At 47.1% G+C, this 25,835-nt stretch overlaps 1 protein-coding gene across 1 annotated transcript in view; it reads right to left on the bottom strand.

Moving 5' to 3' along the window:
* The window catches only part of LOC147663739 (phospholipase A2 inhibitor and Ly6/PLAUR domain-containing protein-like), a 68,642-nt gene that overhangs the window by 20,311 nt on the left and 22,496 nt on the right, over positions 1-25,835 (bottom strand). The window lies entirely within an intron of this gene.

Genomic DNA, 25,835 nt, shown 5'->3' with positions numbered 1-25,835 from the left:
CTTAATGTTTATGGTCCTACCACTGGTGAACCCCTGTTTTGGGCTGAGTTCTCTCCACGCATTTCCCAATTCATGGATGATAATTTTATTCTCGCTGAGATTGTAATCAGCCTCTTGATCCGTTTATTGACAGGAAATCTGATGCCACTTTTGTCCCTAATAAACCGCACAAACTTTTCACCCAGGCTATTTCCCAAAATAAACTTGTCGACTCTTGGCGACTCTGTAACCCAACTTTGCAAGAATTTACCTTTTACTCACCATATCACCACTCTCAATCACAAATTGATTACATTTTTGTTTCCCATGATCTTGCTCAAACGCTTACTGCAGCAGATATTGGTCCGATTCTGCTTTCGGATCATGCCCCTGTTGTAGTTAGCCTAGATGTACTCCCAAAAGTTGATGGGCCCAGGAAGTAGCGATTTAATATTGCCCTCCTACTGGATCCCAAGTTTTCTACTTCCTTCACTGCATTTTTTGATGAATTTTTTCTATTTAACGATGTTCCACCTACCCCAAAACATACTGTCTGGGATACCTTCAAGGCAGCCTCACGCGACTTCATTATTAATTATGTCGCAAAGAAACGTAATCCACCAAAATTCTCCTTAATAAGATTACGCAATTGGAACACGCCTACTTCACCTCACACTCCAGCGACAGTCTGACAGCTCTAGTTGCTGCTAAGCTTAAATATAATGAAAAGTCAACTGAAGATGCTTCTTTGTATTTACTTAAATCAAGTGCTAAATTCTATGGTGGTAGGAACAAAGCCGGGAAAATCCTTGCCAACTATTTGAAGGTCAAGCATAACAAGATGAATATTGAATCTGTTTACAACTCTAATGCGCATTTACATCACAAAGATGCCGACATCCTCACCACATTCTCCCGCTTCTATGAGACTCTATATACATCTGACACTCAAGCCTCTCCTCGTTCCCTCACCCATTTCTTCTCAACTATTCAACCACCATCTCATTTCCCTTTTGACTTGTCCTCATTGGAAACTGACATCTCACAGAAAGAGCTACTCAGCGCACTCCAACATCTTAAACCTAACAAAACTCCTGGCCCAGACTGTTTCACTGTTGAGTTTTACCTTCATTTCTCCAAATTGTTGATCCCAAAATTGCATTCTCTTCTTCATTCCTTTTCTGACTTAGGTATCTCCTCAGGGTCCTTTTCAGATGCACACATCTGTTTAATCCCCAAGCCTGGCAAAGTTGTGCAACACTGCAAGAATTATAGACCTATCTACCTTGTTAATATTGATTATAAAATCTTCGCCAAGTCTTTGGCGATGAGACTGGACCATTTTTTACCTGACCTTTTAGGAGAAGAACAGTCAGGCTTTGTCAAAGGTCGTTACATCACGGATAATACCAGACTTTTGTTTAATATCCTGTCAAAATCTTCTCATCTTCAACACTCCCTTGCCGCGATAGCCTTGGACGCTGAAAAGGCATTTGACAGGGTTGAATGGCATTATCTTTTCCACACTCTGTTGGTTTGGGTTTGGCTCTAAATTTACTTCCCTTGTCTCATTATTGTACGCTCACCCACGTGCTGTAGTATATGCCAATGGTCAAATCTGCCCCTACTTTGACCTTGGCAGGGGAGTTTTTCAGGGTTGCCCCTTTTCACCCTTTCTTTTTAATTTTGCTTTAGAACCCTTTTCATCCAGGCTGCGCCAAAATACTGACATCCATGGTTTTCAAACTACGGAATCCTCCATTAAACTTGCTGCATATGCAGATGATATTTTACTCTTCATCTTGAATCCTACGGCCTCTATTCCTGCTTTCTTGGAAGAAGTACGACAACATTCTTTAATATCTGGCTACAATCTTAATAATGATAAATGTGAGCTCCTCCCCCTGACAAAATTCAACTTTAAACCTGATTTTAGTGCTTCTAATTTTACCTGGAGCCCTTCCCACATTAAGTACTTAGGATTGTATATTACTCCTTCCATTCCTGACACTGTCTCCCTTTGCCTCACTAAATGCACTCAGAACATTTCTGACCTTACAATCCGGTGGCATCCTCTCTACCTGTCTTGGTGGCATCGTTTAGATACCGTTAAAATGATGTTATCCCCCATTGTTTTATACACAATCTCCAACATCCCTGTCTCTATCCCAGCCAAATTTTTAAAGAAAATTAACTCAATTTTGTCCTCCTTTTTGTGGCATAAAGCAAAACCCAGAATGTCCCTTGCAAGGCTCATTTGCCCCACCTCTGAAGGAGGAGTTAATTTTCCTGACTTTCCAGCTTACCATAAGGCTTTCTTGTTACGCCAGGCTTCCTTCTGGTTACAGGATCCTGATTCCCCTTCTCCCTTATGAACCAAAATTGCGCGCCTTTTCCTTTCCCCTTTTTCTTTTGCTGAATGCATCTCTTTCTCACGTTAATACCCTTTCGATTCCCACTCCCATTCATAAATTCACTGTCAAACTCCTCCTATCCTCTAAACCTTCCCCTCCCACCAGTATTGCTGATTTCCTCTCATCCACTATTTGGCATAATAAATACCTTTTAATCCGAGGTAAACCAATTTATTGGAATTCTTGGAGATCCAAAGGACTGATTTGGGTATCACAACTCTTTTCACAATCCACCTGCCTACCTTTCCACGCCCTACGTTCCACATTTAACTTACCGTCCTCCTTTGCTTCAAAATACCTTCTCCTTAGAGCAGCAGTCATGGAGGTCTTTACGAGACTCCTGTCTGCACCCACTTCTTCTATTCCACCTGACCCTACTCTCCGTCTTCACTCTATTCTGCAACCTCTTTCTAAAGCTTCTGTTATTTACAAGCACCTCCATGCGCATACCCTCCCCAGACCCAAATCCATGGTAGAAGAGCATTGGGAAAATGACCTTTCTACTTCTTGGCCAGTTTCTCTGTGGGACAAAATTTTGACAAAGGTTCGTAAAACCTCTAGATCGGCCTCCTTGACTCAATCTCTATTTTTCATATACAATCATTTGCTCCACACTCCATTCACTCTCCACAAGCGATTCCCTAACACCACTGATGTATGTTGGTCTTGTTCCTCACCTAATGCCACTCTTATTCATATGCTGTTTCTCTGCAAGAATGTACATGCTTTTTGGTTGCAGGTCTGGGAACAAATTAATGTTATTTTCCATACTTCTATCCCTTTTTCTCTCACTCATGTCTTTTTGGGAAGCCTTTCTCCTTGCTGGGATGAGACTGACCTTTATGTTTGTGTTGTTGATTTATTACTGGCTGTTGCATTTCAACAAATAACTATTAATTGGAAATCTTCCTATACTATTACATTCAAAGCATGGTGGTATAATGTTTGCCATAACCATCGACTTGACACTGCTTTTGTTTTTCCTGCCCAGTTGGCCTGCCCATGGTTGCATCTCTCCTGAGGCGGAAGCCGGGAGGCCAAACCCTTGATTTAAAAGTATTACCTGAAACTGACAAGCGCCGCTTTTAATAGCGCTTAGCGCCTTTTAAAAACTCTTACTTGTTGTTTTTATCGTGTCACTGTAATTACCGTGTTAAATTTGTGGCAGAAGCCAAATTGCACCTTCTGACCGGAGCGAGTCGCTTTCTCATGCAGAATAATTGCATGACTTGAAGCTTCTCTAGGCTCCCGGTCTCCCTTAGCAACACCCCTCGAGGCACTCACTCCACGGGCGCCATATTGGAAGGGGGATTGGACAGCGCTCTAGTGGCTGGGCGACTTCGCCCCAACCACTATAAAATGAAGTCCTCATCTCGTCCGCGCAGCGGGCGGGCGCAGCGGGCGCGCCGCTGGCGCGCCGGAGGCGCGCCAGAGGCAAGCCCGTCTGGGCCCGTCCGGGCCAGGCCGGGCACAGGGCCATCCACTATGCCCAATTTCCATCATCATCGAATTGTCCATTCTCGAGACTACCTCTTACAATTCGATACAGCCTCACCTACCGTTACCCCTTCACCCCCGCCATCGTGCCAACCTCCCCAGACAGTCACTTGCCACTCACCTTACATTGTTAGCCTTGCCCTTCTCAATTGCAGATCTGCCTGTAAACACTCTCTAGAAATTAAAATCCTAATCCAAGATATTAATCTGGACATACTTTTCCTTACGGAAACTTGGTTTACTCCCCATTCTGAAGCTGACATGGTGAATATGCTACCCAATGGTTACCTGATACAACATCTTAACAGACCTAAGGGAAAAGGAGGCGGTATAGCGATTGTCTACCGTAACTCCATTAATTGCAGGATACAAGAAGGAGGAATCGATGACTGCGAAAGCACACTCTTTTCCCTCCAAATTACTCCTAACAAATCCCTTTCGGGCTCCCTCATATACCGACCACCTAGTAATTTAGGTAATTTTGCAGGCTCTCTCCTTGAGGTTATGACCTCATCCTGCACTACAACCCCCAATTTTATCCTGCTGGGTGACCTGAATCTCCACTTTGAGGACAGTTCAGACAGCACCGTAAAGGATATTATCTCCGAACTCAAATCACTGGACTTACACCTCTTAAATTCTGAGGTAACCCACATCAAAGGTCATCTGTTAGACCCTATTTTCTCCAACCTGCCGAAAATAGAAATACGACCAACTCTCCCACTACCATGGTCGGATCACTTCCTCATCCCGTTTACCTGGCAAATTGACCCTAATACCCCCCTAACGTCATCAATAAGAGAACATGACAGAATTTGGTCCAAACTCTCATTTGAACGGTGGACTCAAGAATTGATAAGCTCGGCCCCCTCTGCTCTCCCCGATCCCATAAAAGCTGATGAAAACTTTACCAAATGGCTCACATCCACTCTGGATACAGTTGCTCCCAAAAAAATCATAACTAAAAAAACCACCACCTTCAAATCCCCATGGTATTCTCAAGAATTGAAAAACCTTAGAAAAATCTGTAAGATCAAGGAGCGGAATTGGAGGAAAAATTGGGACCCTATCATTAAAGACGAATATAAAAAAGCTATAAGAACCTACAAAGTAGCACGAAAATCAGCACAATCATCCTTCTTCAATGAAAAAATAAAAAATGCATCCAACTCTTCCAGAGAGACCTATAAAATCTTTAAAGAGTTACTCAAAACCCCTAACCCACCCTCCTCTGAGCAACCCACAACCTCCAGATGCAATCAAATTGCATCCTTTTTTCAGAATAAAATCATCAATATTTTACAAACCCTCCCACCCATAACAAACCATGAACCCCCTGAGGAATGGGTGCCCTCCACAACTGGCCCAACCTTAGATAGCGTTCACCTACTGTCCAGTGAAGACTTCTTGAAAACTCTGTCTAGCATGAAAAGTGGCTCACCCACCGATCCTGCCCCCATCCGTATCCTTAAACAAATTGGCCCTGTCATTTCACACCTAGCAACAAATCTTATCAATGCCTCCCTCACCCAAGGAATAGTTCCCCCAAACTGGAAACATGCGATCGTCAAAGCCCTTCAAAAAAAGCCAGGCCAGGACCCTTCAGATTTCTCGAACCTGCGCCCAATCTCTCTCTTACCAGGCGTGAGTAAGATTGCAGAGAAACTAGTCAACCAGCAACTATCTAATTATCTTGAAAGCAACAATCTCCTACGCCCATCACAAACAGGTTTTCGCCCCGGCCAGGGGACAGAGACCGCCCTGGTAAAGGTAGTCGAGGAAGCCAGATGCATCTTGGATTCAGGGGGATCGGTTTTACTGATCCTCCTGGATCTAAGCGCTGCATTTGACACGGTGGACCATAAGATCTTGATCCAGCGACTACTCAACCTGGGAGTGAGAGACAAAGCACTCAGTTGGTTTTCTTCGTTTCTGAAGGACAGAACTTTCCAGGTCTGTGAAGGCAATATAAAATCTGACCCATTTTACCTCCAGTGTGGGGTTCCACAGGGCTCTTCATTGAGCCCTACATTGTTTAACACCTACATGGCCCCCCTGGAGGATGTGGTAACTCCCTTTGGGATAAAAGCGGTAACATATGCCGACGACACCCAAATGGTTGTGTCTTTCTCCCTTGAAGGTGAGAAAATAAAAAACCTCCATGACTGTCTTGAGGGAATCTACGAGTGGATGTCTAAATCAAGGTTAAAACTCAATGGCTCCAAGACCGAGCTTATGCTGCTGGGTCACCAATTGTCACCTCTCCCGTCCGCCATGTGGCCCTCCTGCCTAGGTCCCCTTCCTCAGCCCAAGACGGAACTAAAGAGTTTAGGCTTCTGGATAGAACAGGATCTATCTATGAAGACACAGGCCAAAAAAACTGCTGGCACCTGTGTCGGCCTACTCCGCTCAGCCAGGAAAATTCTCCCTCTACTCCCTGTACAATCTCAAAAACTACTTATACAGGGACTAATACTATCGAGGTTAGATTATAGTAACGCCCTCTTCCTGGCAGCCCCAGAGGCCACCTTTAATGTTCTCCAAAGAACACAGAATGCCGCTGCTCGGATGCTGACAGGAACACCTCGGAGACTCTCTGCCAAACCAGCACTAAAAGCACTCCATTGGCTGCCGATTCGAGAAAGAGTTATATTTAAGGCCCTATGCACCACCCATAGGGCCCTGCAAAACCTAGGTCCACCAATGCTGAAGACCATGATATACCCTTACAAACCCAACAGGTCCCTCCGCTCCTCTCAAAGAAACCTGGCTACGGTCCACAGAGTAAAGAAAGCCCGCACTGGAGGACGCCGATTCTCGGTTACAGCCGCTACTCTTTGGAACGCGCTTCCAACTCAGCTTCGGGCAGAACCCAACCACATGAAGTTCCGAAAATTGCTCAAGACGCACCTCTTCCCACTATAAAACTTCCCTTCTTTCTTTCCCTTTTCCCCTCCCCTTTTCCTCTCCTCAGCTGTATTTGCAATCTCAGCGCTGGGACGCTCACGGGCAGCCATGCGCTATACAAATCCTGCTTTCATTTCATTTCATTTCATTTCATTGGCAGCTAAACGTGCAGATTTATGGCTTCCTGTTACAATGTTTTTAGATAACTGTGCAACTTGTTCCTAATGCCCAAGACCTGCTCAGCAGGAAGTTTCCAAACCCCCCTGAAGCCCATTTTTCATTCCCTTTTCTTTGTTTAACATGATTACCTGCATAATTTCCCTTGAATTTACTTTTTTTTTGTTTTTTTTGTACCCTTTTCTTTACTTTTATTGCCCATGCTAAGTTTCCTGTTGTTACTTTTGTATCTACATTGTACACTGAATTTTTATTCCTAGGTTCCCCTTTCCCTCCCACTCCTGCCCTTTTCTTCCCCTACAATTTTTCTTATTGTATTATGTATTCATGCCTTTTATTATGATCAATAAACCTTTCTTGAACTAAAAAAAAGAACGTAAGATATGGGCTCTGCCAACCGAAAGTCTGTATATACATTCCCTTGTACTTTGCAAGTGGTCTCATTCATTTTTATAATTCAATGTCCTGTGCCGAGGGTGTGTGTAATATTACTATGTTGGGCTCCTTTTTAAGGAAACATCATAGCTGGGGATTTTAATATCTACCCATGTGATAACCCCTAGGTCTCTAACCTGGCTAATCTAGGTTGCCCACGCATAAGGGGAATACATTTTGAACATTCTCTATAAGGAGATACATTAAATGGTTTCCTTCATGAATTTGACTCATTGTCCCTCATGTGTTCAACCGATCCCCGCAAAAAGGCCGCTGTTCCATCTTTTAATGGGAGGGGTGGTGGCACATTTATAGATGTTACACTGGTATTTTCACCCTTACTTGATTTATTTGTAGAATCTGTTTTTCAAATCAGCGTACACAGCAAATGTTAGAGTTAGAGGCCTCTAGTTGTCAAAGGTAGGAACCTTTGACCAAATAGGGAGTCTTGCGTCTAGTCGGGGTAAGTGGCTAAATTCCTAAAAAAAAAAAAACTCACCCCCATGTTAGTTTGGCACAAGCAGGAAGGCTTATCTCAAATGCAGTGTGTGAAGTATTTGTGAACACATACAGTAATACAGTGACTACACTACAGACGATTCAGAAAAGGGCATGGTGATGAACAGAGTGTCTGAATTAAGCAGACCACTCTTACCCAGTCCAAAGATCAGGGCTTGATCCATCACCGTTATTTAGCTCACTGCACCATCCCAGCTCAGAACCTGGCTATATGCAAATTAGTCTGTCCCTGGCCCAGTGCATCATGGGAACAGGGCAGACCAAACTACCAAGCCAAATCTTCACCAGAAAGGAGACAAGCTACCGGGGACCGGTTTCTGGCATTTCAGCCGTCGTCCGCCCGGCTTGCTTGAATCCTGATGGTGCAGTGAGCAAGTGAACCTGCAGACCTCCCGAGGCTTCTCCGGGAGCAACGTTTCTTTTTATTTTGTGACTTTTAGACTTTGCACACCTGCTCATTTGCACTGCCATAAGCGCTCAGGACCCAGCGCTCAGTTCCTCCCTGGCTGCCCTCTCTCCTGCACGCGACCCAGACCGCCAGACCACCTCCGCTGATCGCCCCCTCCTTGCCTGGCTCTCGGAGTGGGACGGGTGGCTCCTCCATCTTGGGCGGGTCTGGGTTCCGCGCGGCAGTTCTCTGGCTCCTCCCCCCCTGGCAATCAGTTAAAGGCTCATTCCTGTCTGCTCACCTTAACCTGCAGACCTCCCGAGGCTTCTCCGGGAGCAACGTTTCTTTTTATTTTGTGACTTTTAGACTTTGCTCACCTGCTCATCTGCACTGCCATAAGTGCTCAGGACCCAGCGCTCAGTTCCTCCCTGGCTGCCCTCTCTCCTGCACGCGACCCAGACCGCCAGACCGCCTCTGCTGATCGCCCCCTCCTTGCCTGGCTCTCGGAGTGGGACGGGCGGCTCCTCCATTTTGGGCGGGTCTGGGCTCGGCGCGGGAGTTCTCTGGCTCCTCCACCCCCTGCCACGCCCCCTTGACCCTCTTTCCTCATGTGTCCCTACATAATGGCTCCTCCTTTCCGGCGGCGAGCGGACGGGCGCAGCGGGCGCGACGAAGGCGCGCCGAAGTTGCGCCTAAGTTAAGCCCGTCTGCGCCCGTCCGCGGCCGACCGGGGCTAGGGGCACGTCACTCTGCTCAAATCATCACTTACACTTCCTCCCAACTCCGCATTCTTCATGGCCCGTGGCCTTTGCCCGCCTCCACTTGCTCTCTCATATCTTCACTTGATCTGTCCCCTGCCTCTTTATCTTCCCGCCCTCTCGCTCCCCCCCCACTCCCTTTCATTTCCCCAGAGAGGATGCCAGCCTAGTATCACTTAGGACTCTCTCGGCCTATTACCCTAACACCCTGTCAGCAGTGGCCCACTCACACGAACTTTCGGTGCTGCTGGACCTTTACGCACCTGATCTCCTCTTCCTAACAGAGACTTGGTTTAGTGATGATTCTCTCCCTGCCTTATTGGCCACTCTCCCTGCTCCATACTATGCTCTACGAGCAGACCGTCCTGCTGGTAGGACCGGGGGTGGCGTAGCGGTCATTACCCGGACTGACCTCCCCTTCCAACTTCTATCTTTGCCAGATATCGCCACAACAGAGTACCTTGCAATTCGTACTACATCTACCACCCCCCCTCTTACTTGTGTTCTCACCTACCGTCCCCCACAGTCACCCTTACTCTTTCTCTCTGATTTTCAGGAGGTATTGGCCACACTTACGGTCAATAACTCCTCCATTTTATTATTGGGAGACTTTAACTTTTGGCCTTCAGATCCAGCGGAATGTTTGTCCTCAAGAGAGTTCTCAGATACACTTCAATCCCTCAATTTTGTGTCACATGTTCATTCTCCCACTCACGTCAAAGGATATATCTTAGATCAGATTTGGTCCTTGAACTGTCCGGTAGACTCCCTGTCCATCTTACCGTGCACCTGGTCTGACCATCACTTGATTTCGTTTACCCTTTCCATTAACCCTACCGTTAGGCCCCCGCTCCCAAAGAATGTTTGGGTCCGCTCATGGAGCCGAGTGGATCCGGAGAATCTAACCGCATTATTAACCTCTTCGTACCCTACCCTACAAGGCCTATCCACTCTTTCTCAGGCCGTGGCCATTGAACATTGGCTCTCCTCAGGCTGTGATTCCATTGCCCCGCTGAAGCGGGTGACTTCAAAGCGGGAGAAGGATGCCAACTTGTGGTTTAATGAGGATCTTAAGACCATCAAACTAGCGGTACGCCGAGCCGAGCGTGCCTGGAGGAGGAATTATTGTCCCTTACTCAGATCTGAGTTCACCACCCTCCTGGCTCAATGTAAGAAGGCCATCTTGGCTGCAAAAACGGCCTACTTCTCCTCAAAGATTCTTGCAGATGAGAATCAATCGAAGGAAATTTTCTCGATTGTCCGCAATTTGGCATTCTCTGATAGGACATCTCTTAAGCCCTCCCCTTCCCAGGACCTTTGTCACTCCTTAAATAATTTCTTTATCGAGAAGATTGCTACTATTAAAGCCAACATTCCCTCACCGCCCCCGACTTTTGTTGACCCTCAGTGTCCTCCACCTAAGGGACAACTCGATGCCCTCCCCCCCCTGACAAAGGAATCCTTGATCTCGATAATTCCCCTTGTTAAATCCGGCTCCCCATTGGACACTTGCCCCGCGCACATCCTTTGCCACATTTATACAACTTGTCCAGATCCCCCTCTTCACTTCCTCAACAGTTCTCTTTCCCAGGGGGTTGTAGCCAATCCACTGAAAACAGCTATTATTGTTCCCATCTTAAAGAAGCCTGGCGCAGACCCTTCGGTCCCCGCCAATTATCGCCCCATCTCCCTCCTACCATTTTTGGCTAAAGTGCTCGAACGCCATGTTACCAGGTCTTTGAGCACTTTTGTGGAGGAGTACGGGGTTTTGGCTCCCCGCCAGTCCTGCTTCTGCCCCGCACACTCTATGGAGTCCGCAGTACTCTCGGTCCTTGACAACATCAGGGAGGGAACGGATACCAACCAGGCCCAGGCTTTGGTCCTCCTCGATCTCTCAGCCGCCTTTGACACGGTTGACCATACCATCTTGCTTTCCCGTGTCGGGGCGGCGGGGATCGGGGGTACCGCCCTGGTATGGTTATAGTCCTTCCTGAGGGACCGCACCCAGGCTGTTCGCCTGGGTGATTTTTCTGCGGACTTCCGGAAAGTTCACGTGCGGGTTCCCCCAAGGTTCCTCCCTTTCACCTCTTTTGTTTAACCTTTATATTGCCCCCCTTATTTTTTTGTTGCAGCAAATGGAGGTCAGCGTATACAATTATGCGGATGACCTCCAACTTGTTTTCAATCTGTCTTCTTCCTCTGCTTCCATCTCAAACTTCCAGTCTATTATGATTTTCATCCGGGACTGGATGAACTACAACCACTTGAAACTTAACCCAGATAAGACCGAGCTGGTGTTGACGGGTGGTTGCTCCAGTCCCTGGTCTTCACTTTTTTGGCCCCCTTCCCTAGGCTCTCCCCCGGTCCCTTCTACCTCAGTTAAAACTTTAGGTATCAAACTTAATTCTCATCTCACTCTTCACTCCCAGGTTAGTTCTGTGGTGTCCTCTTCTTTCCTATCACTACGCACCATCCGCAAGGTATCCCGCTTTTTTTCCTTCAATGCCTTGAAATTGATCATCTTGGCGATGGTTATTTCCCGCCTGGATCATGGCAACGCCCTATATGCAGGTATACCTGCATATAGTTTAAGGCGCTTATAGCTGATCCAGAACCAGGCGGCACGGTTGGTGTTCAATCTTCCAAAATCCCACCACGTAACACCCCTTCTCAAAGCCTTACACTGCTTCCCTGTCCGTGAACGCGACCAGTTTTAGCTTGCTTCTATCATCTTTCAAGCACGACTGGGCGCGGCCCCGGACTTTATTACATCTGAGATCGTTCCCTATGTTCCAACTAGGGAACTACGCTCATCCACGCAATCCCTGTTGTAGGTCTCCCATTTCCGGAGGAAGAAATGGGGAGGATCGAAGTTTGCGACCCTTGCCCCAGTCCTGTGGAATTCCCTGCCTATAGAGCTTAGATCTCTGACTCTTTACCCTCAATTCCGGAAAAAACTCAAAGCTCACTTATTTGCTAAATCTTTTAACTAGATCACTTGCTGTTTTTGTTTTTTTTTCCTATTATTTTCTGTTACTCCTACTCTGGGGATCTGTCTGTGGCAGCGCCATGAAACCGCTGGTGAAAGTGCGCTATATAAATACTTTTAAACTAAAACTCAAGGGACTCATGTCTGAGTATACCCTGCCACACCTATAGTGGCCAAAAACGATTCAGAAAAGGGGGTGGTGATGAACAGAGTGTCTGAATTAAGCAGACCACTCTTACCCAGTCTAAAGATCAGGGCTTGATCTATCACCGTTATTTAGCTCACTGCACCATCCCAGCTCAGAACCTGGCTATATGCAAATTAGTCTGTCCCTGGCCCTGGCCCAGTGCATCATGGGAACAGGGCAGACCAAACTACCAAGCCAATTCATCACACTACAGATGGACACCACACAGGCTGTATTATAAATGTAAGCATTTTTATATAGACTTAACGCCAAACAACAACAAATTCACAATACTGCACTCAGATGTAGACTTGTAAATGGTGGGAAATAGCTCAGTTCTCTTAAGATTGTAAATGCGACACTTTACTCTCAAGGTACCATAGATGCGTAACGCAAAGCAAACAACAGGGTTGCCGGGAAGGTGATGGGTTGGTTCCTTTTACTCAGGGGAGGGGATGCGTTGGTTCTTTACTGCTGCACTGTGTGCAGAGGTGATGCGTTGGGTTCCTACTCCTCCCCAGTATGATGCAAAAAGATGGCGCATTGATGTGAAACTTCTCTCCGGTGCAAGGTGACAAAATGGCATATTTGTTACGATGCAACAACGTTGATGCAATGCACGCATGCCCGATGGCCGTGCAGTGACTCGATCTTATGAGCGACAACCGGCCCTGAGAACAATTACTGCGGTGATGCGACGTCGACCTCTGCTGCTGCGGCATTCTTCTCCAGTGATGCAATGCGCTTTGGTGATGCAATGGCGACAGCGGCGGCATGCTTCCTTGGTGATGCAACGGTAACTGCTGCGGGCGACAATACGCTTTTTCGTCTTTCAGTCATGCTTCCAGATCCCAGTGACACACAGTCTCTCAAAAGGCCCAGCACAACAGCAGGCACTGCAATTTCAGGGAGAACTTGGCTTGGCAGTTCAGGCTGGACTGTTCCCATGAGGCACAGACTAAAGATTGATTTGCATATGGCCAAGTCTTAACTGGGGGTTTCCATGGTGAGCAAAAGAATGATGCATTTAACCCAGATCTTTTGACTGGGGGTGAATGTTTTGATTTGTTCTGCATTCCGTCCATCAATTGTGTGTCTTTTGCTTTCTCACCTAAGTCCGCCAGGTATGCACAGACGTGGATCCTGGGCTCACTGTGCCACTGAAATCAAGCTATTGTGGTTGAAGAGGGGTGAAACCCCCAAACTGGTCCTATGATGCTTGTTTCTAGTCCAGGGAATACCTGGTTTGGCAGTTCGGGCTGGACTGTTCCCATGAGGCACAGGGTCAAGACCTGCATGTGGCCAGGTCTAAACTGGGGTGGCATGGTGAGCAAAAGAATGATGCATTTAACCCAGATCTCTTGACTGGGGGTGAATGTTTTGATTTGTTCTGCATTCCGTCTATCAATTGTGTGTCTTTTGCTTTCTCACCCTAAGTCCGCCAGGTATGCACAGGCGTGGGTCCTGGGCTCACTATGCCACTGAAATCAAGCTATTGTGGTTGAAGAGGGGTGAAACCCCAAAACTGGTCCTATGATGCTTGTTTCTAGTCCAGGGAGTACCTGGTTTGGCAGTTCGGGCTGGACTGTTCCCATGAGGCACAGGGTCAAGACCTGCATGTGGCCAGGTCTAAACTGGGGTGGCAGGGTGAGCAAAAGAATGATGCATTTAACCCAGATCTCTTGACTGGGGGTGAATGTTTTGATTTGTTCTGCATTCCGTCCATCAATTGTGTGTCGTCTGGCACTTCAATTCCCAGCCAGGGAATTCAGGAGGGGAGCAGGTTGGTGAAGTCTTGTATCCCTGTTGCAAGCTCAAAGTTCAAGCCCTTGGAGATTCTTATTCAAGTTGATGAAAAGCACACTCCGTCCTATTCTCCTTTACTTGCCAATGAAGCAACCACTGCAGGCTAAACCCCAAACATACAGCACAGGGGTAGTCTTTCCGGTTCTTCTCCTCAGAAAGGTTCATCTTGATTTGCAGAACTGACCTAAACTTCTGGGGTCTGGGACCCCCTTTTTATTCACCAAAATCCTTTGTCTCTGAATGCAGAGAGTGTTTGTAGCTAGACAAAGCCAGTTATGGGTGCATTCTGCCTTCTTCTTTTTTCAGTGTGGGCCAGGGTCCCCAGACACATCACAGGAGGTGGAGCCAGCATTGTGGAAGGCAGGCACAGCCCTATTCAGGCCTATTCATGCCCAGGTGCTACTCCTCCCACCACTCCTCATGCAGATAGGTCTAGTCAACCTGGCAGCACCAGACTACACAAAGGCTCTGCAATGGCAGGCCTGAGACACATTTCACAAGCTGCTCCTGTGGGTGGCACAATCAGTGCTGCAAGCCCACCAGCAGCATTTGATTTACAAGCCCTGGAAACACGCAGTGCACTGTACTAGGGTCTGATAAATAAACCAAACTAGCCAATCATGGAGTCACTAATCCATATATCAATTTAACATATGAAACACTTGGACTGCGGCACTGAATAGCAGTGGCACAGTGCCCAAAGTATCTAAAACCAGCAAAAACATATGAGGCAACAGCAAAAAGTGGAAGGGAGACCTACGCCAATGGTGTCAGGTCTAACACATGTCTCCTACAGCTGAAATGTGGGGATAAGTACCCTACCTCTTGGTAATTCTCATCACTAAGGCTGAAAAAATCTGGACATACAAACAGCATTGGCATGTTCTGTACCAGGGTGGTGTTCCACCGGGAAGTCCATACCCTGTAGGAAAATGGACCACCTCAACAGCATTAGAATCTCACCCCTCGTCTGCATCAAACATCTGAGGGGCCTGTGGTCTGTCTGAACCCAGAAGTGAGTCCCAAACAAGTATAGTCCCAACTTCTTCAGTTCCCAGACCACAGCAAATGCCTCACACTCAATTGCACTCCACCTCTGCTTCCATTTAAGTAACATCCTACTAATAAAGGCTACAGGTTGGTCTAGGCCATCCTCATTCATCTATGACAGAACGTCCCCCACACAATGCTCTGAAGCATCTGTTTGAATAATAAACTCTTTTGAGAAGTTGGGTGCCAGGAGCACGGGTGTGTGCACATGGCAACATAATCTTTTTTACGGGTGTCAGTCCAGTTCACTTTCTTGGGCTGCTTCCTGGAAGTCAGCTCTGTCAAGGGTGCAACGATACTGCCATACCCCTCAAACCTCCTGTATTTTCCAGTGAGTCCTAAAAAGGCTTTCACATCTGTCTGGGTCTTGGGGGGTTCTCAAGCCAGGATGGTCTCAATCTTGGGCTGTAGGGGCACCACCAGTCAGCTCCCCACCTGGTGTCCTAAGTACTCCACGGAACCCTGCCCGACTGGCACTTACTCACCTTGATCGTTGAGGCCTGCTCTCCACAGCACCATCAAAACTTCCTAAAGGTGGTGCGGATGTTCTTTCCAACGGGCGCTGAACACTACAATGTCATCCAGGTAGGTGCTACTGAACTCTTCCAGTCCAGCAAACACCTGGTTGACCAACCTCTGAAAGTTGGCAGGGTCATTCTTCATACCAAAGGGCATAACCTGGAATTGATAGTGTCTATCTCGTATGGAGATTGATGACTTCTCTCTTGCCCCATCAATCAAGGCGATCTGCCGGTACCCAAATGTTAAATCAAACGTCCTGAGGTACCGGGCAGCCCCTAACTGATCAATGAGCTCATCAATTCTGGGGATGGGGTGCGAGTCAGTCTTGGTGACTGAATTGAGCCCTCGGTAGTCCACACAGAACCACAGTTGCAATGTGACACACGGTGCTGCAGCCTTTGGTACCAAGACCAGTGGGCTGGCTCAAGAACTATTAGAGGACTCAATCAACCCCAATGCAAGCCTCTTGGAGACCTTCTCGTTGATGCAAGCTCTCACCTTGTTAGTCACTCTATGTTTTGTGCTTAACAGGGGGACTGTCCCCAATGTCTACATCATGGACGCACCAATCATTGACACTGGAAATCAGGGAGAATAGGTCAGAAAACTGTCCCAGCAATTGGTGACTGTCATTTTGTTGCTCAGGGGTCAGGGTGGAAGAGAGGTTCACACCATCCAATGACCCATCTTGCTCTGTTGCAGACAGGAGGTCAGGAAGAGGCTCAGTCTCCTCCTTCATCCCAGCATCTGTTGCTAGGAGCATACCCACTTAAGACCTCTCTAAGTGGGGTTTCAGGCGGTTGACATGTAGGACCCGCAAAGTTTTCCTTGGAGACTGCAAGTCCTCCAAGTAACTGACAGGACTTGTGACTCCACCACCTCAAATGGTCCGGTGCACTTATCCTGGAGAGCACAAAGCTCTACTGGGGCCATGACCCACACTTTCTGACCAGGCTGAAGCTCAACCAGAGTCGCATTCTGGTCGTACCACCGCTTCATCTCCTCCTGGCTGACTTCCAGATTCACCTGAGATAGTTGTCTGAATCGCCTAGTCTGGTTCCTAAAGGCCATCATGTAGCTATATGCATCCTGGGAAGGTTTCCTGGGAGCTTGCTCCCAACCTTCCGTGACCAAACTCAGAGATCCTCTCACTGGGTGACCAAGAGAAGTTCAAAGGGGCTGAACCCTAGGGACTTCTGTGGTACCTCATGGTAAGCAAAGAGAAGGCATGGTAAGAGGACATCCGGCTTACGCCTCATATGTTCCTCAAGACCTGTAATCATGCCTTTGAGGGTCCGGTTGAATCTCTCAACCAGCCCATTAATTTGGGGGTGGTAAGGAGTTGGGAACTTGTATGTTACACCCCACTCCTGCTACAGGGACTTCATATACTTGGATGTGAATGTTGTACCGAGGTCTGACATCACCTCTCTGGGGAACCCCATGTGGGAGAAACTACCCATCAGTGAACGTCCCACCACTGGGGCAGTCACAGTCTGGAAAGGGATGGCTTCCGGGTACTGGGTGGCATGGTCCACGAAGACCAGTGTGAACCTGTTGCCCATGGCGGTCTTTGGATCCAGAGACCCCACATAGTCAATGCCCACCCTTTCCAAGGGGGTGCTGACCACAGGGAATGGCTGGAGAGGAGCCTTGTGCTTCCTCCCACTCTTTCCACTTGCCTGGCAAGTCTGAGAGGTCGGGCAAAGAGTGTCTGAATGCTTGCACAATTGGGGCCAATAAAGGTGGGTGAAAAGCCTTTCAAAGGTCTTGTCCTGTCCTAAATGTCCTGCTAAATGCACATCATGAGCCAGCCCCAGTAGGAAGGCTCTGAAGCAATGGGGTACCAGCAGCACATGGGCTGACCCAGGCTCAGCAACCTTAGGCTCATTATACAGGAGACCATTATTCCAGTAGATCCAATGTCATCCAGACTGACCACCTGGAGGGTCCTCCTTCATGCTGCCAATGGGTCAGCTAAGGCAGGTCCCCCAGTTCAGCCACCTTCTCCCCTGTAGGTTCCATGTCATCCCCCTCAAGTTCTGCCTCCTCCTGACCATAGGAACTGTGGGGGCGGGTTTCCAGCGTCCACAGCCTCTTCCCTTTAAGGCAGGCACATGGGCCACTTTTTCAGGCTTCAGGTCATCTTGAACATGCTTACTGGCTGCCATGGACCGAGTGGTCACACATGCCCACTCAGGCAAACCCAACATCTCTAAATGAGCACTTCGCTCCACCTTAGCCCAACGGGAGCTCTCCAAATCATTACCCAACAATCAACAAGCATGGAAGGCCTCACAGCTACTTGAAGAGTCCCTGAGACCCCCCCACTCAAAGGGAACCTGAGCAACATTGCAGTGGCTATCTGTGTTGTGACCGGCAACAGCTGGGTAAAATGCATTAGGAATTACATGCTCTTCAGACACCAGCCGACAACTGACAGTTGTCACACTAGCTCTGGTGTTCCTAAGAGCTTCCACCCTATGGCCATTGATGGTCACCCACTGCCTGTACTTCTTAGTGCTATCAGGCAGCTGGGTCCTTGGGACCATCTCACAGTCTACTAAACAGACTAGGGACATCTCTGCAGGACCCCACCCACCTTGGGCACCCATCTCCCTTCCCAGGGCTATACTACCTATCTGTCAGGGTGGTGCACTAGTGGGTGGTGTCGTCCCATACAAGGGTAATTTATCATCTTAATAACAGTGGCCCACTAGACCACACTTAAAACAGGTCTTGGGCCCCCTGTGAACATGCTTATCTGTCGGCCTCTGCCTTCTTTTCAGGGGGAGGCTGGGAACCCTTCCCTTGGATCCTTTGGGGATTACGTTGGGGTGCTTTCTGGAACTCCCTCTGTTTACCCTTGTCCCCCCACTCCTCTGAAGGGGACCCTGCCCACCTTTGACAAAGTCTCCCACATGACACTTTAGGACACGGGTGCTCACCCAGCGGTTTGCCTCCTCAGCAAGCTACCTAGTGTTAGTCAGATTATACTCAATCAGGTGCTGGAGTAGCTCTGGAAAACAGGGTTCAGAAGAGTGCTCCCATGCAAACAAATCATAGAACTTCTCAAAATGATCCACTTTGCTTCCCTTCACCCAACCCTCCAATGCTCTGCAAAAGAAAGACGCATATTCCACCCAAGTGGTAGACTCCATTGTCTTGCAATTCCTAAACCGTTGTCTGTATAACTCAAGGAGTTGCACAGGTGTTGCGATGGTGGGATGTCGTAGTTGTTGGAACTGGAGTTGGAGAGTTCCTTCACGATGTTGAAGAGCTCTTTGCTGTTGTGTGCACTGTTATCAAGGTGGTCCTTGAAGGAGGTCTTTTTGACCGATCTGATGTGGTGATGTTGTTTGTGCATGGCGTTTGTGTGGGCTGCGTGGTTCTCCAGTGTCTGTTTGCAGTGCCATTTCTTCTCTAGTCTTCGGAAGGATTGTTTGGAGGTCTGGAGGTCCATGGAGAACCAGCTGGCATTCTTATTGGTGTGTCTGTTGGAGGGTTTCTTGATCGGGGCAAGGGTGTTGGGGTAGTCGTTGATCCACCGCCTGAGGTTGATGGAGGCAGGGTCGGTGGGGTCGAAGGGTGGGCTTTGTGCGAGGGCGGTGTTTACCTGGTGTTTGGTGATTTTGTTCCAGCAGCGGCGGGGACCTGTTGGGTGCTGTAGTGCGTAGTGGGTTTCTGGAAGGTGAATTGGATGCAGCGATGGTCGGTCCAGTAGAGTTTGGTGGTGTGACTGAAGGAGATGTGGGGCCTTGCGGAGAAGATGGAATAAAGAGTGTGGCCGGCGAAGTGGGTGGGCATTGTGACGAGCTTTCGGAGTCCGAGGTTGGCAGGCTGTTGTTGTCGAGGTGGAAGTTCAGGTCTCCGAGGAGGATGTATTCTGTGGAGGCGAGGCCATGTGTGCTGGCAAAGTCAGCAATGGAGTCACTGAACTGAGGTCAGGGTCCGGGGGCTCTGTAGACGAGAGTTCCTGTGAGGGTGGTGTTGGGATCAGTGTGGATCTGGAAGTGCAGGTGTTTAGCGGTGCCGAGGGTGTCGTCGGAGTTCATTGAGACCTTGAGGGTGGATTTGTGGATGATGGCGATTCCTCCTCCAACTCCGTTGGTGCGGTCTCTTGGGTGATCTTATTCTTGTAGCCGTTTGCGATGGCTATGGCGATGTCCGGTGCTGAGGAGTGGTTCATCCAGGTTTCTGTCAGGAAGGTGACGTCCGGGGAGGCTGGGTCGAGCAGGTCCCACAGTTCGACGAAGTGTTTGTGTGCGGAGCTGGTGTTCAGGAGTATGCATCTGAGGTGGTTGCGTCCATTCCTGGTTCGCTTCAGGGAGGCCAGGAAGTAGGTGTTTGATCATCTGGTGTTGAGTGCATGGAGGGTGTTGGTGTCGTAGCTGCGTCTGGTGTCGTGGCATTTGCGAGGGCCAGGGGGTCTGGCACTGGGCACGGTCCAGGTGCGGATGGGTGCAGACCGGCTTGCCTTAGGCGCACCACCGGCCGCCATATAAAGGGAGGTGGGAGGGAGGAGCAGCTGGGAGGCAGGAGCAGGGTGGCAAATGGAGGATTCATTTAGGGGGCGGGCTGCAGGGGACTCAGTGGCAGGAAGAAATGAAGGGGAGAGTGGGCGGGAGATCTGGGAGGAAAAAGATGGCACAATCAGCGAAATAAGGGTGAAAATGAAACAATACTTACAACAGAGACAAAGCAGTAAAGCAATACAAAAGAAATGCAGGGAGAAGCAGAACACTGTAAGGGGGCAGAGTGAACAAAGGCTCCAACCTACACAGCGACAGCAGCGTGCTCAAAGGTAGCGACACAGAGGTGGTGCTCTGCGGCGCTGGGAGCGACCTGCCTGATAACATAAAAATGTTTTTGTCTCACTCTAATTGAATTGGTTACATGCCTCCATCCGCTGATTTACATTATCTGACGTTGTGATATGCATCATCACATTTATTAACATGGAGGTTTGCAAGCTATTGTCAAGAAAAGGAACCACCCTTCTACATGTTAGCAAAGCACACCTGCCAGTTGGGTCTCAAATGGAAGCCGTGTTTGTGATTATTCACCCCATCAGCCTTATGTTTCCTTGGATAGCAAACTGGAGTCAATCCCGCACGAGATGCTCTTATTGATCTCAATGTTTATTTTCAAGCATTGGGTGCACTGGACACACCTTTCTCTCATGGTGTGAAAGCTAAAACAATATGTGTCCTGAACAGGCAGCTTGGCAGAAATGATTTACAATCTAAGATTTGATTTGAAATAATTTACTTGACTCTGTTTTTGACTGACTTTGCTTAATCACACCAACAGCATTTTTGAGGCCCTGCTTTAATTATCAGCAAGAAGCCATTAGAGTGTGAATCTCATAACTCATTTTACTGTTGTGCTGTGCCATTCGGCCATGTCATGGTATGTTATAACATGTCATGGAATGTATTTGGATATTACACACAACTGCTCCAATAGGTGGCCTTCTGTAATGAACTGAGCTTTCACAGAACAACAGGTGTCTTACTTAGATTTAGACCTGCAGCACAAATATTAGTGGCACAAAGCTGACCTTGTAATGTATAGATTACATTTTATTCGATGGAAGGGGTGTCCATTTCCATTAAATGTTTTATCAGCTATTGACATAGCCTTTACTGGGAGACATTGACAAGCGCCAACCAATGCAGTGAAGCCCAAGCTGATTAACGTACCAGCTGTGTCACTAGCCTGAGGAGAGCAGTGCACCACCAGAAACTGCGCCGAAGTGGGAGAGAGTACAACTCCCAGGAGTAGTTCTTTGGTCTCGTGCATAAAAGTGTGCAGCAGCCCCGCAGTGCGGGCCGCACACCATCCGCGCCCCACGCCGACATCCACCCCAGGCAAGGGTGGGCCCATCCATGCCTATCAGAGCCCAGATGAAGCTGGACTAGGCCCCCCTCTGACAAGCGACATAAAACACAGGTTAGTCTTGGTTGTTGTCACCGGCCTGAGGATTCCTGTGGGAGCAGAAAGCTAGGCAAGAGGAAAACAGGCATTGATAAAATGGGGGAGGTAATCAACACGTTGGATGCTTTCTTATCAAGAAGGCAAAAGTGCTGTCTCAGGAGCTTGAGCTTACTGAGCGTCATCTCTTTTGGAGGGAGAGAGACAGTGCTCTGAACATACTCTATCTTTGCTTGGTCGAACTTCTGAATTGACTAATTTTTTACGGCCTATACTGGTTAAATTAGATACAACTGAAGCACGCCTATCTATTTGAGTGAATAATGATCATTTTGAGCCTGGTTCAGGAGGGTCTTTGACAAGGGGGGAGCTCAGCTAAATCAGGGGAGTATTGAGCAAAGAGTCCTAGAGACCTGACCAGCAGACTATGTTTAAAGACCAGAGCCATGACATTCTTTAACACCGGTTTAGTTGAGGTTAAACATTGGTCCTTCTACTTAAGACACAGTCGCATCCTAGCAGTATGAATAGTGTTATAACCAAGTGGGGAAAAGGGTTGGAGCCCTTGTACAGGCAACCAAACAAATCCACCAGGCCTACCATCAAGCAAAGAAAAGAAGGAAAGAAAATTGAACGGAGCTATCGGTCCTTGGATCTTCCCCCAGCAGCATCCCCGCTTGTTTTAGTCCTGGGAAAAGTCCTGGCATTAAGAGAGGGGAAAAGGGAATTAACCATACAGTTGATGGATAAATCTCTCTATTGGCTAACCAGCAACCTGGGGTATTATGACAGAAGTCTTGGAGGTCTGTACAATCACATTACTATGGCAAGGAGTGTTGGGTGGGTTCCTCACATAACGCGTTTCCTAGCGATGGAGTTGTATTAAGCTTTTACACCAAAGCAGTAATCAGGCTCCTGTTGGCTCAGTTGACCTAATTGTCACCACTTAGGTTACAGATCTTTGCTTCTTCTCTGGAACTTTTATATAATGACATATCACCCTATATGAAACCTTCAGCTAGAGCTTCTACTGTAAGATCTTGTTTCAACCCATGTCTAACAAATGTAAGAAACATGGCCCAATTAGTTGAGTCAAGAGTAATGGTGGGAAATGCCCCATTCTTTAAAAGTACGACTGACTCCTCTCTAGACTCTCATGCTACTGAAGCCCAATGGGTGGCCCACTTTGAAAAGATGTTGTATTCAAATTACACCTCCGGAGTTGATCACCCAATTGTACGATCATCACAGAGCAAAACCTTGATATCTTCAGTACAGGATGTTAACAGGGGATTGGAAAAGTGCTCTAGTGGAAAGGCAAAGGGGCCCAATGGTGTCCCTATTGACATTTTCCTTGAGAACCAAGATTTATATGCCCCGTTATTAACTAATGTTAGCGATGAAAATGTTAAATCTACCCTTAAGGCCTCATGGAAAATTAGTGTTATTGTTCCTATATACAAAAAGGGTGACCAAAAAAAGCGCCAGAATCAAAGACACATCTCACTGCTGGATACCAAAGCAAGTTAATGGGGTGCCTACTTTTAAATAGGCTGGAAGAGTGGGCAAAAGAAAAGAGTATTTTGATGCAGGTGCAATATGGTTTTCAGAGTGGTAGAGGCACTAAAGACCAGCAGCTCAATTTCCAATGATAATTGATAAATATACCAAAGCCAAAACAGGTCAGATGTTCTGAGCTTTTATGGATCTAAGCGCAGCACTCAACTGCATGATCCACGCCCAACTTTTTAATATAATGGTTGAGATGGGGGTGGAGCCTGCAATAATTAGTTATATTCAGCAACTCTATTCCGATGCTACTCCGAGTATAAGCTATGGTAAATGCACTCTCCCATTTAGGATCCGAAGGGTTGTCAGACAGGGGTGTGTGCTTGCTCCATTTGGGATCCCTTTATATACTAATGGTGTTGAAGCAGCACTCCTTGGATCAACACCATACGTCCCTGTTTTTGAATCTTTAACTGTAATGATACTCACATATGCAGATGGTGCGGTATTATTTGTATGAACAGGGTTGGCCCTTCAACCACTAATAAATGCCTACGCCTCCTTTATGTCTTCACTGGGTCTGATGGTAAACAAAGATAAGTTCTTTGTCCTTATAGTAGGGATGCCTGTGGTAAAGAGAGTGCATTATTTTGAGATAGGACAGAGACCACCAGAAGTGGTAGACTCTTTTTCGTACTTTTTTGACAAAAAACACACTCAGGCAAATATGGTGAATAACAGAGCACTGATGATGGAGAGAAGTAAGGAAGCTATACTGGTTTTTGCTAAAAGGTTGGGCCCAAAACCCTTTACTACTATATACAAGATACATCAAGCAAAGTCACTTTCAGTAGCATCTTATGGGGCAGGCATGTGGGCAATGGTCTCGGTAACCCAATTACAAACTTTGGAGGAGTTTTCATAAGAAAGTACTCACCCTTACCAGATAGTGCTCAAATTATATTTGCCATCTTGAATCAGGAGTACCTTATATAACTGAACAACAGTAAATCTAACTCAGATTATAATTAAAAACTGCCTAGCCAACTATAAAAGATGGAAAATTCCCTGCCTCCAGTATGTGAGATTAAACCTGGCTGCTTTGGGAATTATTTATTACCCCCAGTGTGTATAAAACAATCTTGAAGCATAAGCAGAAGTTCATCTTCTTTTCAAAGGTGGCTTTTGTGCACCACAGATTTTTATTTTAAAGAAAACAGTGATGTTGTACCAACTGTCACCATCAATACTAGAGGGAGTGTAGGAAATGGCCAACATAGATATATTCTGGTGAGATTTTGACTACATTTTATTCCGCTGATGTTAGGTTTCCCTGCTAAGAGGTATAGAAATACTGACCTTTCGCCTTGCCCCTGTAATACGAGATCAGGGCAGTCTGACCTTCATATATTCTTTTTTGTGGTGTTTATGAGAAAAAAACGATCAAGATTTATAATCCCAATTGTAAAGAAACTTAAAATCAGGCAATGCCACCCACTTTATTTTTTTTAAAGAAGAAACTTCATGATCCAGTCATTTGCTTTGCAACAGCCTCCTTTTTATTAGCTTGCCTACGAAGAAGAAATTACTTTGTCATCTGTGCTCTTGAAAAGATTAAAGCCACTCTTTTAGTCCCAAAAACTGTATGTTGTCATTTCAAACATGTATGAATATGTTTGTCTGATGATGTTGTTGTTTCTCCATTTTTGTAATTATATATCACACCTTTCTATATGTTTTTAAATGTTATTTATTTATTTATTAGATTTCATAGGCAGGGATTAGGGTAAAATTTAAATTTAAATTGATACTTGTATAGCACACAACTCACCCGCAAGGGTTTCGAGGCGCTTGTACGAATACCGCTGTGGAACCCATCCTGGCTTTCCCTGTGAGGCGTCCACTCCTGGGCACCCGCAAGGTGGAGGCCAGGCATCCTTAGCGTTGTGGGGGCCGTTGTGGAGATTAAGCAAGCTATTGCCCAGAGTTGCAGAGTGGGTCTCCATGATTGGAATAGGCACCGAGGCGAGAATGATCAGGTCCGTGGAATTTTGAGCCCAAGACCCGCCGAGGCGGGGAATTGAACCCTGGTCCCGGGCTAGACCTCTGCATCAGGGTCTGCCACTCTAACCAAGTTGTGTTTCTTATTTGCTCTGTTTTTAAGACTTATCTGCACAAAACTGTCTTTGTAATATGTTTTATTTCATATTCATTTTATATTCTTTATATTTGTGATCTGTAACTTCTTTTAATTAGGCCTCGGTGGAGTTTCCTGAGTTCTGCAAGAGGTGGAATGCGTTGGATAAATTCTGTCCCCTGTGATTTTCAGTGACAGGTGCTTGTCTGCACTGTGCAATTATCGCAAACAACACCATGCACAGAGCAAGAGGGTGCTTCTTCCTTTCTGCAACTTGAGTAGGTTTTTACTCGAGCAGCAACTTTCTTAATGCGAACAAACTGTTACTAAACGCGAGCAGGCACAAGCATACGCAACCACTACCTTGCTGGTAGGTTGATTTTCCACACTTGCGCTCGCCAAGTTGATGTTCACGATCATGAACGAGGATTAAATCTGAATGGGAGGTGGATTTTCCTTGCTCGCACTCTCCAACTTGAAGTTGATGAACACGAGCACGGAAAAAAACTCTGCTCCGCTTGCGCAGCAGAGTTTTTTAACTCCACAAGCTCTGCTTAATGAAGAGTGCAGACATCTCCGCAAACTCTGTGAGCAGAGCAGAGTTCATGGCCCAGACTTACCTCT

This window comes from Lissotriton vulgaris, unplaced genomic scaffold (assembly GCF_964263255.1).
Source record: "Lissotriton vulgaris unplaced genomic scaffold, aLisVul1.2 SCAFFOLD_1366, whole genome shotgun sequence".
Lineage (NCBI taxonomy): Eukaryota > Metazoa > Chordata > Amphibia > Caudata > Salamandridae > Lissotriton > Lissotriton vulgaris.
The sequence above is the reverse complement of the archived record's forward strand: the minus strand, read 5'-3'. Positions and strand labels throughout refer to the sequence as shown.